The 15,416-nt window shown below is 41.8% G+C and overlaps 1 protein-coding gene across 45 annotated transcripts in view; it reads left to right on the top strand.

Annotated features, from left to right (window-relative positions):
• LOC129194857 (receptor-type tyrosine-protein phosphatase delta-like) overlaps window positions 1–15,416 on the top strand; it is a 415,432-nt gene that overhangs the window by 153,744 nt on the left and 246,272 nt on the right. For all 45 annotated transcript variants that reach the window (XM_054800309.1, XM_054800310.1, XM_054800348.1 and 42 more), the window contains one exon: window positions 10,767–10,790. The gene's annotated coding sequence lies outside the window, so the exon portion shown is untranslated. The remainder of the gene's footprint in view (window positions 1–10,766; window positions 10,791–15,416) is intronic.

Here is a 15,416-nt window from a genome sequence, read left to right as displayed (position 1 = left end):
AACCACTACATTATCACCAACAATCTATAAACAATCACGCTCAATTTTCCATGTAGAAATCTGGATTTGGGAGGGAAACATGCACAAAAGTCAGCTGTGTTAGCCTCAGAAGCAGCCTATAAACAACAAACTCCATTTTTTGTAAGAACTTGTGATTTTTGAGGAGGAAAATGCAAAAATATTAGCTTAAAATTCACAGAAAGCCAAGTCGCTATGGATGGAGCGATTGCTACCCCACAAAACAAAGTTTCACCCTGGAATAAAAGACACAAATGGCAACGTCGAGGCATCTTACCCTGGTATGGGAATGCGATGATGATGATGTGTGTTAGCTTTGATTATTCATGCGTGCCGCATCAACAATTCTGATTTATCAGCATTACAGTCCAGCGCTGTTTGGTTTGTAATTCCAGTGTTAATTCCTAAATAATGTTTGTAGTGTTTTAATGAGCCCTCCAAGGGATTGTTCTTTTTTTGTCCACTTATGTAACGCTTCCTATTTGTCTTCCAAATTTCAACCAGAGCACAACCCTCACATTTTTTGTTTTTTTTGTTTTTTTTACTTTATCCTGGAATCTCATTTTGAATCCAGTCTTTGCATGAGCAGTAAATAAAGTTCAAAGCCAGCATATCAGCGCTTCTCTCCATGTCTGAGGGTTCACCCTGTATGCTTTTGCCTGCGTCAGAATTTTCATCTTCACTGCATTTTCCCCAGCTGCTTGCCTCGTGCAGACGGTGGCGGGTGGAAGTACTGTATTTTAATGAATTTTCAAAGGAGCCGCGTTGGTGATATTAAAAGGAGTCGGCGCCACTTAAACATGCGTGACACAGGCTCCCGTTCAGTCTATACCGTACTTGGGTCTTCTTTATAGTGAATGCATTGGAACGACAGGTTGAAAGGTGGTTATTCATGACAAGTCCACATATGCCAGCTATCGTGTTTCCTTGCAAGGGGGGTTGGGGTGGGGCTGAGCACGGCTTCTGCCCGTCCATCTGTCCTGCCGTAATGACTGCACCTGGCCTCGCACCGGTTGGAATGTTCTTGCAGCGACGCGCTGAGGGGAATTAAAAAGCAATAACAAGCCCGCCAGCGTCTCGCAGCCGCTCTGTTTACTCATCATGCCCAATTATCTGTTTGACTGTTAGAAGATGCCAACTGTCCCCTTGGTGCGCTCTTTAAAAACATCTTGTCCGAAAATACTACATTTATTGCGGTGGTAGTGTAGGATGACCCTTTTGCACACTATTTTCATGACATTTCTGAAAAACGTACATAATATACAAAAGTATTTAGCTGGTGTATTGATACTTGGTCGTTGATAGTGTTGTTGTTTTGTGCATTTTTTGTCAACATTTTTTGGAAACTTTACATGGAAAATGTAGTTATTTGGCTGTGGGTAGTGTAGTTTTTCATATAGCTGTATTTTTGTGAGTTTTCATCCCCCCAAATCTGGAAATTTTACATGGCACAGTGAGTTTAGGTATTTATGGTTAGTGGATCTCGTAGCTGACTTTTGTGCATTTTGTACCACAAGTCTGGAAACTCTACATGACAGACTGAACTCGTGTTTCTATTTGGCCATTGGCGATGTAGTGGTTCACGTAACCAATTTTTGCATTTTGCCCGTCAAATTCCTGAATTTTAACTCGGAATACAAGGCTGTGAGTCACTTCCAGAAACTTTACAGGTGATTATTTATTGTTGGCTGTTTGTAGTGTAGTGGTTCACAAAACTGGCCTTTGTTTATTTTATTGAAACAAATTCAGAAGCATTACATGGGAATCTGAGCTGGAGTAGTGTACACTTGGCCATTGTTTATTATTATTTCTCTGTCCAGGCAGGAAACCTACTGATTTTCAAATGATCGAACTATGTCCTCTTCCAGAGTGAATGGAAGTTGATACATGTTTTTATTCAGCACTCTACCCACACCATCGTAACATCAAAGCCAAATTTACAGCAAGAACCCTCTTGATATTCAGTGTGTACAATATTGGATGTAATGTGGGTTACGAAAGTCGGTACATGTGTCTACTCAGCGTTCGACCAATCACATCAGAAGAGCAAAGCCAATCACAGCTACGTCCAATCGAGTCTTCCGCTTAGTGACCATTTTGCAACAATGTTTTGTCTTTAAAGCACAGCAGATGCAAACGTCTTCCTGCTTTTAGTAAATAGAAGGGCTATGGCGACCGAGCGATTCAGAGTGATGTCAAACAAGAGGCAGCTGTGGCGAGGACGGGAACATCTGCTGTATGGAAAACAACGCACTCAAGCAGCACACTTTTTGAAGTTTTGCCCGCAACTTTTCTCCTTTGCAAAGTGAATAAAACCTGATATAAAGCAAGTGAGCAACATATATATGTGTATATATACAGTGTACACATACATATATATGTGTTTGTGTGCATATGTATATATACTGTATACACTTTTTAAATGAAACTTTTTATTATAAAAAAAAATCCAAAGTGATTGCCCTCTAAAACTAATAGCTGTCTGGGCCACCCTTAGCAGTAACAACTGCAATCAGGTGTTTGGGATAACTTGCAGTGAGTCTCTTACAGCTCTGTGGAGGAATTTTGGCCAACTCATCTTTGTTGTAACTCAGCCACACTGGAGGGTTTTGAGCTTCTGCATCTCGGTAGGATTCAGATCAGGACTTTGACTCGGCCACTCCAAAGTCTTAATTTTGTTTTTCTTCAGCCATTCAGAGGTGGACTTGCTGGTGTGTTTTGGATCATTGTCCTGCTGTAGAACCCAAGTTGGTTTCAGCTTGAGGTCTCGAACAGATGGCCGGACATTCTCCTTCAGGATTTTTTGGTAGACAGCAGAATTCATGGTTCCATTTATCACAGCAAGTCTTGCAGGTCCTGAAGCAGTAAAACAGCCTCAGACCAGCACACTACCACCACCACATTTTACTGTTGGTATGGTATGATTTTTTTCTGAAATGCGGCGTTATTTTTACGCCATATGTAATGGGACACACAACTTCCAAAAAGTTCAAATTTAGTCTCGTCAGACCACAGGGTATTTTCCCAAAGGTCTTGGGGATCATCAAGATGTTTTCTGGCAAAATTGAGACGAGCCTAAATTATTCTGTAGTGTTCGTCTTGAAACTCTGCCATGTTTTTGTCCAGTGTCTTCCTTATGGCGGAGTCATGAACATTGACCTTATTTGAGCCAAGTGAGGCCTGCAGTTCTTTGGATGTTGTTGTGGGATCTTTTGTGACCTCTTGGATGAGTTGTCGCTGCACTCTTGGGGTAATTTTGGTGTGCTGGCCACTTTTAGGAAGGTTCACCACTGTTCCATGTTTTCGTCATTTGTGGATAAGGGCCCTCACTGTAGTTCCCTGAAATCCCAAAGCTTTAGAAATGGCTTTATCACCTTTTCAGACTGATAGATCTCAATTAATCTCAGTTTAAGTGATTGGTGTGTGTGTATGTGTATATATATATATATATAGATTCCCCTGAAGTTTTGGAGCCGATCTGCCGTTTTGGCCCAATGTGTGCAAACTTCTCGCTGCAGCCTGTGTCATCCCGAGCCATCTGTAGCCTCTGTTGCAGCCTCACTAATTCGTTGTTGCGATCGCAGCTCAGATGGAAGGATCTCTGATTACACAGCAGCAGCAGCATCCTCCGTTCTCCTCCGATCACACCTTCTTCTCCTCCCCGTCAACGTTCGTTCTGGAGCTCGTCCAGGCGTAGCCATTTTGTTCCTGTATCCTAACAGCTGTCTTCCTTCCACACTGGTGAGCAGGTTAAATGGAGACTCAAGGAACAAGGTCCGCCATGCTCTTGTCATGATGTAAATTGACCGACAACGCAGCCGTATTGTCCCCCCGCTTGTCCCTGCTGTCTATTTTCTCGTTCTGTACTCAAACCCAGATGGACCGACATAAATAAAACAGTAGCGTCCTCTGAGGATTCCTGTCAAATTGCTTTCAATTATCACTTGACCATATTCAGACAACCGGATTATTATTTGACTTTAGCTCATGGTTCATTCTCATTTTAAATCAGGCTTGACACAAAGAGACCCAGATTCAAAGATCAAATTGGCAGCCACAAATTGCTCAAGGCAAACATCTTTTAGCGTGTGACAAGTGATTCGTTTGCTCTTCAAGCATTCAGGAACTGAACCCTGTTGTTGTTTAACGTTTGACCTAAGATGGGCTGAAGAAGTTGGTACACCTTTCTGTTTGGCGCTCTAGCAGTTTTCATCCCATCTCCAAATATTACCGATTGTTAACATGTGACAAGTGACACATTTCCTCTACTCTTCATGGATTCAGGAACTGAACTGTATTTCAGTATTTTAAGGCGTGAACCCTATTGATCTTGTAGCAGTGACTCTTAATAACGGATCACTAACTTAATAATTAAGTAACTGTGTTCATAGAAGGCAAAAGAACCCTGCTGCTTTTCAGTATCTTACTAATATTGGCTGTGATAGCCGATACATGTTTATGTTGTGCGCTCTGCCTGTCACATTTTTTCCTCCGAACTCTAAACATGCTGGGATAATTTCCCCATTACTGGAAGAAATCTGAATTGACTGATAACACTGTCCATTGTCCCCCATCCTGGTCGCTGCTGTCCAAGTAAGCAAATACCCTCATTCTGTACTCAAGCCCTGATAGGCCGACATAAATAAACCAGTAATGTCCTTCGAGAATTCCTGTCACATAACTCTCAAATATCATTTGATCATCTTCAGACAATCAGATTATTATTCAATGTCAGCGCATGGATTGTATTGATTTTAAATCAGGTCTGACACAAGGAGACCCAGAGTCAAAGATCAAGTCGGTGCTCGAGCAGCCACAAATCTGTCAAGGCACAAATCCTATTGATCTTTTAACATCTGACAAGTGATGAATTTCATCTGCTCTTCAAGCATTCAGGAAATGAACCGCGTTATTGTTTTTTTTAACAATTTGACCTAATATGGATAGGTAAGTTGAAATCTTTTTTTAGTCACATCAGGGACATTTTCCCTCAGATCTCTCTTTGATCTCAGAATTATTTCACCATTACAGCAAGAACCCTATTGATTGTCAGTGTATCTGACACGAAATGGCCGATATAGCTGAGTTTAAGGCCAAGGCGGGGCTCAGGTTAAAGGGTGCCATCAGTACGTTTTTCTATTCTTTGGTCTTGAAGGTGCATTTTTCCTCTGATCTCCAAATATTCTGGGCTGATTTATCTGTCAAGGCGAGAACCCTATTGATTTTCAGTGTATCTGACACAAGATGACAGAGATAGCTGAGTCAAAGGCCAAATCAGAGATCAAATTAAAGGTGACATTGGTAAATGTTTCTATTCTGCGCTCAAGCGGTCACATTTTACCTCTGATCTTGAAATATTCACATATTATTTATCCATTACGGCAAGAACCCTACAAATTTTCAATGTGCCTGACAAGATGACAGAGGTAGCCGCGCCAAAGATGAGATAGCTCATTTTTCTATTTGGCCCTCTAGCAGTCACACTTTTCATTAGATCATCAGATATTCTCAGTTTGCTTTACTCCAACCTGCAGTACACACTGAACCTTTGCCTTGTATAACTGACCACTTTAAGCCTCTTGTCCAAATCCTTCTTGTCAATAAGAAAAAAGACAACACAGCAATGGACTCCTCAGTCTTTTTTCCCCCGTTGCCTTGTCAAAAGTTTGTTGGTACTGCAGGTTCCACACGGCATAACTAAGACTCTTGGAAGAAGCTTATCTGCTTAAAACAGGAAGGCGATAGAGGGTAAAAAAAAATAATACGTCCTCCATCTTTCCCTCACAGAAGCCACAAGAGCTTCGGATTGTCCCGTGAGAGTCCCCTTTTTTTGTTGTCTCACTGCTTTAATCCACTTAGGCTACCTTCACTTGAAATTTAAGACTCGATCATCGATAACCCTGTGGATCTTTTGAAGGGAGTGGAACGTTTTTCCCTGTAATTTTAGCTCAAGCGCCTTATACAGAACTCCTGTATCCGTATTTAAACTGGATGAGCACCAAATTTAAAAGGTTCTGTGTCTGTGGGGGGGTGTCACAAGATTAAAACGTGGCGAGATTTCTCGTTTGGAGAAAAACTGTCTCATGAGAATAGGGCAGCCTGTAGTGATGGTAAACTCGAGTCCTTTTACTGACTAGAGTTTCTATGAATCACTCACAAAAGTGAAGTACTCACTCGAGTCACATTCGCTCGAGTCTGTTGTCACAGTGCGTGTGTGCCAAAAAAACCCAAAAAACAAACAAGAAAACTTGTAAACTCCCATACACACACTAAGCAAACACCTCATTGAGATGGTTGGAGGAAACTCCCAGATTGATTTTAACTACGCCAATCACGCAAGTTAACACTGCCCACTTTTAAGATAAAATTATTATCAAACTCCAAAGCCGACTTTAGCTGACGAGCAGAACAAGGCAGCCAACAAATAATGGGTGAATGAATGTAGCACAGTCATATGCATCATCAGTGAACACACACAGATGATCGTTTGATGTTGCAAACGTGACAGGACATCCCCCAATTATTCAGGCTAAACAAATAGTATTTAGTATGATCAGATTTATAGAAAATGTCACATTGGCACTGACATATATAAGTAAGCAGCCTACATACCTTTTATGCCAGTTCAGAGATTGGAACGTACCAACTTTGCATACAATGCACTGTGGTTGCGTTATCAGGCTCGGACAAAAAGCGCATGACATACGGTGAACGTGTTTGTATGTGGACATACGTTTAAAAAAAATTCACTCGTGTGGAGGAAATCCATGTTGATTTCCGTTCATTCCTGCTTGAAATGTCTACTTTCTGAGGCTGTGAATGTGTCCTGGCTGCTGATTGCATGAGCCAGGAAAAGAGAGGGGGACACGGATACGAATGTACGACTACGGTTGTTTTGGCATGGCTGTTTGTTTCAATAAAGTGTTGATCGGCCACCTCTTTGTCATTCTCTCAACATCCGGGCAAAAGCTACAGTATTTTATATCAACACAACAACATCACAATTTGCGAGATGTGTAACCCGGAAGTGTTTGCAGCTGTGGGGTGGGTGGGCCTGTGGGCTGATAACGCTTTTCCTGGCATGCGTAGTTAAAATTACCATTTTTGACAGTCTTGTGCCTGTTTAAGGTCTTATTTTGTACAGTTTGTAATAGATTTAGTGGTGTCGTGAGTTAAACTATAGTTACTTTTAGTCTGAATGTTGCACCTTTAGTAACAATGGTTGTGCAATTAGTGCTAGATATAATACTGTGGTCACTAAGCTGTAGGCACTTGGCCGTGCCTAGCTGTAGATGCTTTAGTGGGTGTTTCCATAAGCTGTAGATGCCCAGCGTTTGCGAGTGGAGCCGAGCTTTTGCTCCACAATTGTTGTACAATTAATGCCATGTTACCTTGTTTCCTTTTTAATTTAGCAAGCGGCAGCAGGGGCAAGTGAACGTGTTAATAGAGACAAAACCCAGTGAGTCCTGGGTTTTGAATGACTTGGTCAATACTGATAATCTCTAGCAGTCAGAAGCCAATCAGACTGTGAACTATGGCGTCGCTACTATGAATGATAATACAGTAATATGGAAGTGGCAGTGCATGAGGCATTATTCGAAACTCACAAGTCCTTTACGCACACTATTGACCTTGCAATCCAACCTTCCTCGGTGTTCTCAGCGTCAGCATCAGTAAGCGACTTGTGGCTGTTTTCTCCATCAGAGATGAACAGCTGCCGCCATGTTAATGCTCCGTGTTAGTAGCAAAAATGTATGTCAGGTGTATCAGTGACAATGTAGTGCAACATAAAGGGTTTAGTGGCTGTCTTCCTTCATTAGTAATGGTACTGTGGCGACCAACTCACTTCATAACATAACCCACATTCTCAGAAGACATCTGTGTTGACAATTCAGCGATATGGTCGCTATATTTGGTAAGTAGGTCTGAAAGCTGCATAAACTTCTCCACAATGCAACCCAACCAAACAGAAGGTTGACATTGTTCAACTACAAGTTGGAACTATTAATGCTGACACCCCTATTGAAAAGCCAGCATTTCAAGAAATGCTGCACATGTTTGACAGACAGTATGACTTGCCTGTGAGAAAATACATGTCTCAAACGCCAGTTCTGCAACTTTACAGAGTGAAAGATGACATATTAAAGGAAATATTGCATAATTATGATATATTATTTATTATTATTATTATTATTGTTATAGCATTAATGGTTTATTAGGTCTAAAAAAATATTGACAATAATATTGTTTAGTGTCAATTTGTGGGACAATAACCATTTCAAAACAAACCTGTTTTGCGAGTTTGTCCAGTCATATTTTTTCATTGTACTGTTGTACTTGTCTCCTTCTTGTGAACCCGATGTCGTGCATCATCTCATCTCGTGAGGTGGGTTGAGTCTCCTGACACACATAGTGTCTGTCCATTTGCATTCTAGAGTGGAGGGAATGGTTTAATTTTAACCAAAGCGCAGAATAGATAGCGCCAAATTTTATCCAGATTGGCACCAAATTTAAAAGGGTTCTGGCTCTACCCGTGAGACTTTGGTTTAATATTTGACCTAATATGGGCAAAGGAAGTTGAATTATGCTCTCTTCTGTGCATTTGCATCCTGGCGCAAGGGGAATACCATCTATCATATCTGTTAATCTTGGCATGACTACTACTGATTTTAAATCACATCTGACACAAGAGGGCTCTGAAACAAAGATCGAACCCACACTCAGGCAGCCACAAATTTCACGCCAATATAACCACTTCGGGAGTATTTCAGTATTTCAAAGCAAAAACCCTATTGATCCTTTTTTGCACATCAGTAATTATGTCACTAGAAAGTAAAAGAACCCTTTATGTTTTCAGTATTTTTATTTTATAAGGAAGTTAATAATTTTTTCTAAATGGTCCTTGAGTTGTCACATTATTCCTGTGATCCATTACAACAAGAATCCTATCGATTTTTAGTGTATCCGACACAAGATGACTGAGGTAGCTGAATCAAAGGCGAAGTCGATGCTCAAGTTAACAGTTCAATTTGGTAATGTAGCAATTATCATCCGTTCTTCAAATATTCCAAGCTGATTTCTACATTTTGACAAGAACCCAACCTGACACAGGTATCTGAGTCAAAGGCCAAATCGGTGCTGAGGTTTAAAGGTCAGACCGTTCAGATCATTTTTCTATTCGGCGTTCTAGCAGACACGTTTTTCATTTGATAACGTGATTACAATATCTGTTTAGCATGTGTGAACAAATTTATTTTCGGCGGAGTAGAGTCGTGGGAGGTGGTTGGTCTGCGCTCATTACCATTCAGCTTTGACACACACACACACACACGTTGCTGTTGGCGTAATGTAACTAAACACAGAGCTCAGCTCAAGACCTTGAAGCTTTCTGCCGGGGAAAATTGAACCCGTGGGACGTTGTCAACAGGGACTTATACGTCTGACTTCAAGAGGCAGCACAAGCACCTGGGCTTGAGATAATATCACCGTGTTGTTTGGTAGAGCGGGTGCAAGGAATGGGGGAAAAAATAGAAGATGAGTGGGATGCAGCAAAATTCTGACTAGAGTATCACTTGGGCAAGCGTTCCATCAGAGCTAAAGCGCCAAATAAACAACTTGTTTATCAGGATTATCAGCAACATTTAGCCAAATCTGGCTCCACCCGTTGGAATCAACTTTGAATATATTGTGCTATCCTGCTAGAGCAGGAGTCACCAACTTTTTTTTCTTGCGAGAGCTACTTTTAGAAAATGAAAATGGCCATGAGCTACTCATTTTTGTAGAAATGATTTTCATACCTTATTTCAACCCAAACAGATCAAATATGCTTGTTTTACCAAAACATTCACGAAATGCTGGTATCCACAACTCACATTTTATGTTTCAGAATAGTTTTCTTTCTAGTGTTCTCACATTATTAACTGAAAACCTGAATGAAAAGCAGACCTCATGTGGTCGTGGGGGGCTACCTGGTGCCCGCGGGCACCACGTTGGTGACCCCTGTGCTAGAGAATGATTTAATTGTAGCCAAAGTGCTGAACAGAGAACTCCCGTATCCGCATTTTATTGGGATTAGCACCAAAATTTAACCCATGGAAACTTTGCTTAATATTTGAACCAGCATGGGCCAACAAAGTTGAAATCTTTTACTATTCAGCACTCAAGCAGTCAACTAAAAATGTAGCTTTTAGCGTGTGACCAGTGACAAGTGCAACATCACATCCTCAATCATTCAAGGATTCTGCCATTAAAGAATAAAAGACTCCTGTTACTTTTTATTCTTGAACCTAATAAGGGCAAAGGTAGTCAGTCCTCCATCTTTTAATCACGGAAGCCACCAGAGCTTCTTGGAGAATAACAAAATTGACAAGAAATAAGCCACATTCTGTGAAGCCGCATACATATGGTATGATAAAACTGGCCGTTAATTAATCAATGAATTGGTGATGGAATGGTGCACAGTGTGTGTTTATGCACGAGTGTGTGACTGTATTAAGAAAGACATGTCATCAGTGACAAATATTAATGCAAGCTGTGCAAACTTTGCCTCCCGAGGGATGCCATCTAAGACTTGCTTCTCCTATTAATAAATGATACACCACCAGTGTTGAAAGGGACTATTCTTAACCAGCAGCCTGCACAATAGTGGGACACCGTCATTTTTCATGAAAGTTTGTGCACATGCAACTTGCTGACATTTCTTTTTCTCTCTTTTCTTTTTTTCTCCTCCCCCCCTCCCCCGACGACAGATGTGACCAACTATTCCACACTAGGTAAGAAGGGTTTCATTTTTCATATAGTGTTCAAGTGTCATGTGTCTTTGGGATATAAATATGGAAGAGAGAGCTCAGATGGGGGGGTTTGAACGCTCAGAGCGCTGCAGAGATGTTTGCTCAGTAAGGTACGCTTGTGTGTGTTCCATTCAATTTGAATTTTATTCAAATGAGAATCAAATGGCCCAGATTGTTGGAAGAACATGCCAGCAGGGTTGAATTACAAAAAAAAAAGAAAAAAAATGGGATAACGTCTGTTTTCACACTGTGTGCCCTCATAGTCAGTCCACTGCAAGCAAACTGCATCGTCAAAATAGTGGAAATAAATTCCTCGTTTTGCAAAAATAATCAGATAATGACATAACATAATATAGCATAACATAAGAAGGTATTAAATAAACATTGCTTTATGTGGATCATTGCGACAGCAGCAATAGTAGTCTTAAAAGGATGAGAGATGTTGCAGTAGAATTTTGCAGTGGGAAACCGTTGTTTTTGTCCGAATATTCCGAGGTGGACTCCAAGCAGTAGTCTACAGGAGAGTGATAGAGGGCAAGTGCAGCGTAAAATCTCCAGCGTAGCACGGCCCAGGGCCAGGACAGCGGGACCTCTAGGCGCTTCCTGCGGCTCCGAGCATCTGCTCAAGAGGGGAAAATCAATCATTTTGGCCCCTCGGTTCTGAAAAAAAAACAAAAAAAATGAGGGAATACCATAAATAGCATAGCATAGCATAGCACATAGCACAACATAACACAACACATAACGCATAACATAACACAACGTTTTCGTTGCCAACAGAAATGTGGCACATTATTGTTGTAGAATCAGAGTCACATGAGTCTGACGTTCTTTTTTAACTTTATTCTGACCTTAACACTTCAAACAGCAGCGCTCAGTTCCAACATCTGCACAGCGTCTCTCTGTCTTCTCCATACCCACACGTCGCATTGTCATTCTCCACCAATCACACGCAATTGCATGCACCGACACTGGTACTCCAAACATCAACACTGAACGGCACATGTCAGATATTTGAAGGTCTTTCCAAAAAACTAATGCATTAATTACTTTCTGTGGTAACTAATTCACTAACTTTTTGTGGGGACAGAAGTGTCTTAAATAACATTTTCCACCCGTGGGAGCTTGTTGTGGTGTAATTGGAAATAATAAAAAAAAAAAGCACCATTCCACCCCCCCCAAAATACAGCTCTGATCTGACTGACGAACTGCTCGCGAAGAGAAAACCCCTGGCTAGCTAGCTGAGAATAATAAGTACCCATGGGAGGCTGCCAGATGGACATTTAGCAGCAGGGAGGGAGAGACCTGTCAAACATTTGTGGGGGTGGGGCAACTTGAAACATATGACAACTGACGCACCCTCGCAAGGTCAACAATCCTCAGTGTATTTAAAGTGTAAAAGTTACAGACCTCTGCCAAGGCCAACCAGGCAGTGATGTTCTACTCCAGTCCTGTAGGTGGCAACAATGGTCACTGCTAACAAAACTAGCACCAGCTGCCACAACCCCTGATGCAAGCAGACTGTAATGTCAACATAGTGGAAATACATTCATGTTTTTGCACAAATAATAATATTCTAACATAAATAACATAACATAACATGGCATGGCAACATGGGGTAACATAATATGTTATAATGCAACATAGAGTAAAGGAACCTAAGATAATATAACTTAAGATCACATAGCATAACATAACTAGGTCTGTCAAATTAATTAATCATGATTAATCACCATTTGCAACCAGCAGTCTCTGTAAGGAAGTTCAGACTTCTCTGTCTCTGGCCACCGGGGGACACCGAGATGTTCCTAGCCCAGCTGTGAGACATAAACCCGCCAGCGGGTCTCCTTCGCTGGGCATGCCCTGAAATCCTCACAGAGGTGCCCAGGAAGTATCCGGACATGATGCCCAAGTCACCTCAATTGGCACCTTAATTGGTTCCTCTCGATGTGAAGAAGCAGGGACTCTACTCTGAGCTCCTCCTGGATGACCGACCTCCTCATCCTAAGGATGTGTAGCACTCAGCTCTGAAAGTTGTGATGACTGCGGACATTCCACGCAGAGTCCGTTCCGCTCACAGTATGCTCGAGTCTGTGGGAACGTTTAGTGTTCCAAGGGCCTGCCCACGGGCCATCAACTATTTACATGAAGTGTTTTACAATGCACTGCTGCGTTGTAATTTGACTGCTGTACAGCATTCTAGGATACAATTATAACTGCAGGCTCCATGAACAAGAATGTTAGACTAGTCACAAACATAAACATGAATCCAACTCACTTTCGAAGCCTCACGTTATTCCCACAGCAGAAAAAACGTCCTGTTACATTGACAATGAGCCAGTAAATAATCTGCAGCAAAATAGTTAGTCCACACCAAGTCTAACATCTTTAAATACACACTCACCGCTTCCACTGATATTATTTGCGTGTTATTGATTGTACATTCGGTTAGCATCAAAGGATTAGCCAAAATGTACCAGCCCCTCTTCTGACCTATGTACTGTAGCTCAGGCCAATTACAGTCAAACTTGATGATGACTGATGCATTGAATAGCCAATGAAATTGTGAGAACACTAATATGTTGGTCGATTGGTAGGTTTTTTTCCTGAAAGCAGCGCTGCATGTCCACTGTGCGTCAACATCTGTCTTTATTTCGCATACAAACATGACAAAACTGCCCTGAAAGTCGAGATACAATTTCAGGAAGCCGTGGTGGTGTGTTTGCATGGAGTTCATGAAGACTTTGACCAATTCTCCAAACCTTCCTAACTTTGTAAAAATGTGTAAAATACAACATTTTTCTCGTGTCATTGTAAGATTTTAAATGGGATTAGGTAAGACCTCAAGCTAAGGCCTCATAGTGTTTTCCAGTCCATACCACTGAAGTAGTTACAGTCGTCCCTCGCTACATCACGGTTCAAACATTGCCCCCTCGCTGTATCGCCGTTTTAAAAAAATAATTAACTAATTAATTGCTGTTTCATGGTTGACTATGGCCTTCAATTAGTCAAAAAATATTGAAAGAGAAGTCATATGTGGTATTTTGCTCACTAGGCGTCAGTACTTGAAGCGTCTCATTGGTGAGACATTAGCTTAGATTACATTACCTTCACACAGCTTGGGGTCAGCCATGGCATGTCCGACAGGACATAGTGAAAATAAGTTCTCCTCAAATTCCATGTAGAAGTGGTATGTTTTTTGTCGTCTTATTTTCTTGCAATCTACTGCAAGGTAATCTGGAGTGTCCGACCCGCACCGACTGTGGAGCAGCAAGCTTTGTTCGCTCACCATCTCAATGCAAGTGTAAGTTATTTACAGATTGTTGGAGACCCTGTCGGGTTACATAAGAGCACCGTATCGAGGATAGTTAGGGAACTGACCGATGCCTCGGTGAGAAGACGAAACGATTTTATTTCATGGCCGACTGACAATCGACGACTTCGACAAACTGAAGATGGCTTCTTCAAGCCCGGTGCTTTTCCCAAGGTAATCGGGTGTATTGATGGAACCCATATTGCTATACAAGCCCCAAGTCAAGATGGACCTCCGTATGTCAACAATGGTCAAGGAATTGTGGGGTATATTGGCGCTGACCAGTGACATCAAGCACACGGTTAACTTTGACGGTGCCATTAACTAACGACATGACTAAGCATGTTTTGACCAACGCATACCGAATGGTTGGTTATCTAACAGCGGGTTAAGAATTTAACCGGTGGTTGGGGGTTAACCAGTGGTTAAAATAACTGAGCTTTGAACAACCGGGCCCAGCTTGTTAGCTTTGAAAAGAGCTCAAAACTATGCCTCTCCTCGAAATAGTTCAAGGACAGCTTCACATTTACTTTGGGTGTGACTTTTTTTTTTTTTTTTTTAGCCCAAAAAATCCTAGAATGCTCAGAGGTTAAAAGAGTCTGCTTTTGCACCCTTGACACTTCGTATGATGGTGTGACATTTCTTTCAGAGGCAATATACACGTTATACACCGAACAGTACAGCTGCTGCTAAGTGAAGATCAGCCGCTGTTGCAAGCAGATGGCTCGTCTTTAACTTTATCAGCGGCGTCACCTGCAAGTCGCTACACCACCCCTCATCACGGGGGAGCATCCATCAGTGGCGAGCGGCATATGGCGAAGGTGTCCTCTCTGTTGCCAAGCATCAAATGCTCACTTCACACGGGACAAAAGCCTACTTTGAGGCGACATTCTGCTTCCTGTGAGCTAGCCACATATTGTTCACGCTTGCTATTATTAGCTATTAGCGCTGCAGAGCGCTCCTGTCACATACAGGATTTTTGACTAGCGCTTTTGCACCTTCACAATTATCTGCTACATATTGGAGGTGGTGCTGGGAGCAGACCATTACCACCGTTGTTGTCATCACAGGACACTTACTGTTGTTGATACGGATGTTGTCCCCATTGTTCCCTCGTCCCTCTCCCGCTCGCGAAACCTCTCTATCCTGTTTTCTCACTCTGTCTACCTTCTGTCCCTGTACTCTAGGGGTGTCCAAACTGTTTTCACCGATGGTCACATACTGAAAAATGAAAGGATGCAAGGGTCACTTTGGTATTTTGTAAACCAGCACATGGAGATATGCGAAGACATTAT

The sequence above is a fragment of the Dunckerocampus dactyliophorus genome, chromosome 15 (assembly GCF_027744805.1).
Source record: "Dunckerocampus dactyliophorus isolate RoL2022-P2 chromosome 15, RoL_Ddac_1.1, whole genome shotgun sequence".
In the NCBI taxonomy this organism is placed as follows: domain Eukaryota; kingdom Metazoa; phylum Chordata; class Actinopteri; order Syngnathiformes; family Syngnathidae; genus Dunckerocampus; species Dunckerocampus dactyliophorus.
Note: the sequence above shows the minus strand (reverse complement) of the source record. Positions and strands in the feature narration are given on the sequence as shown.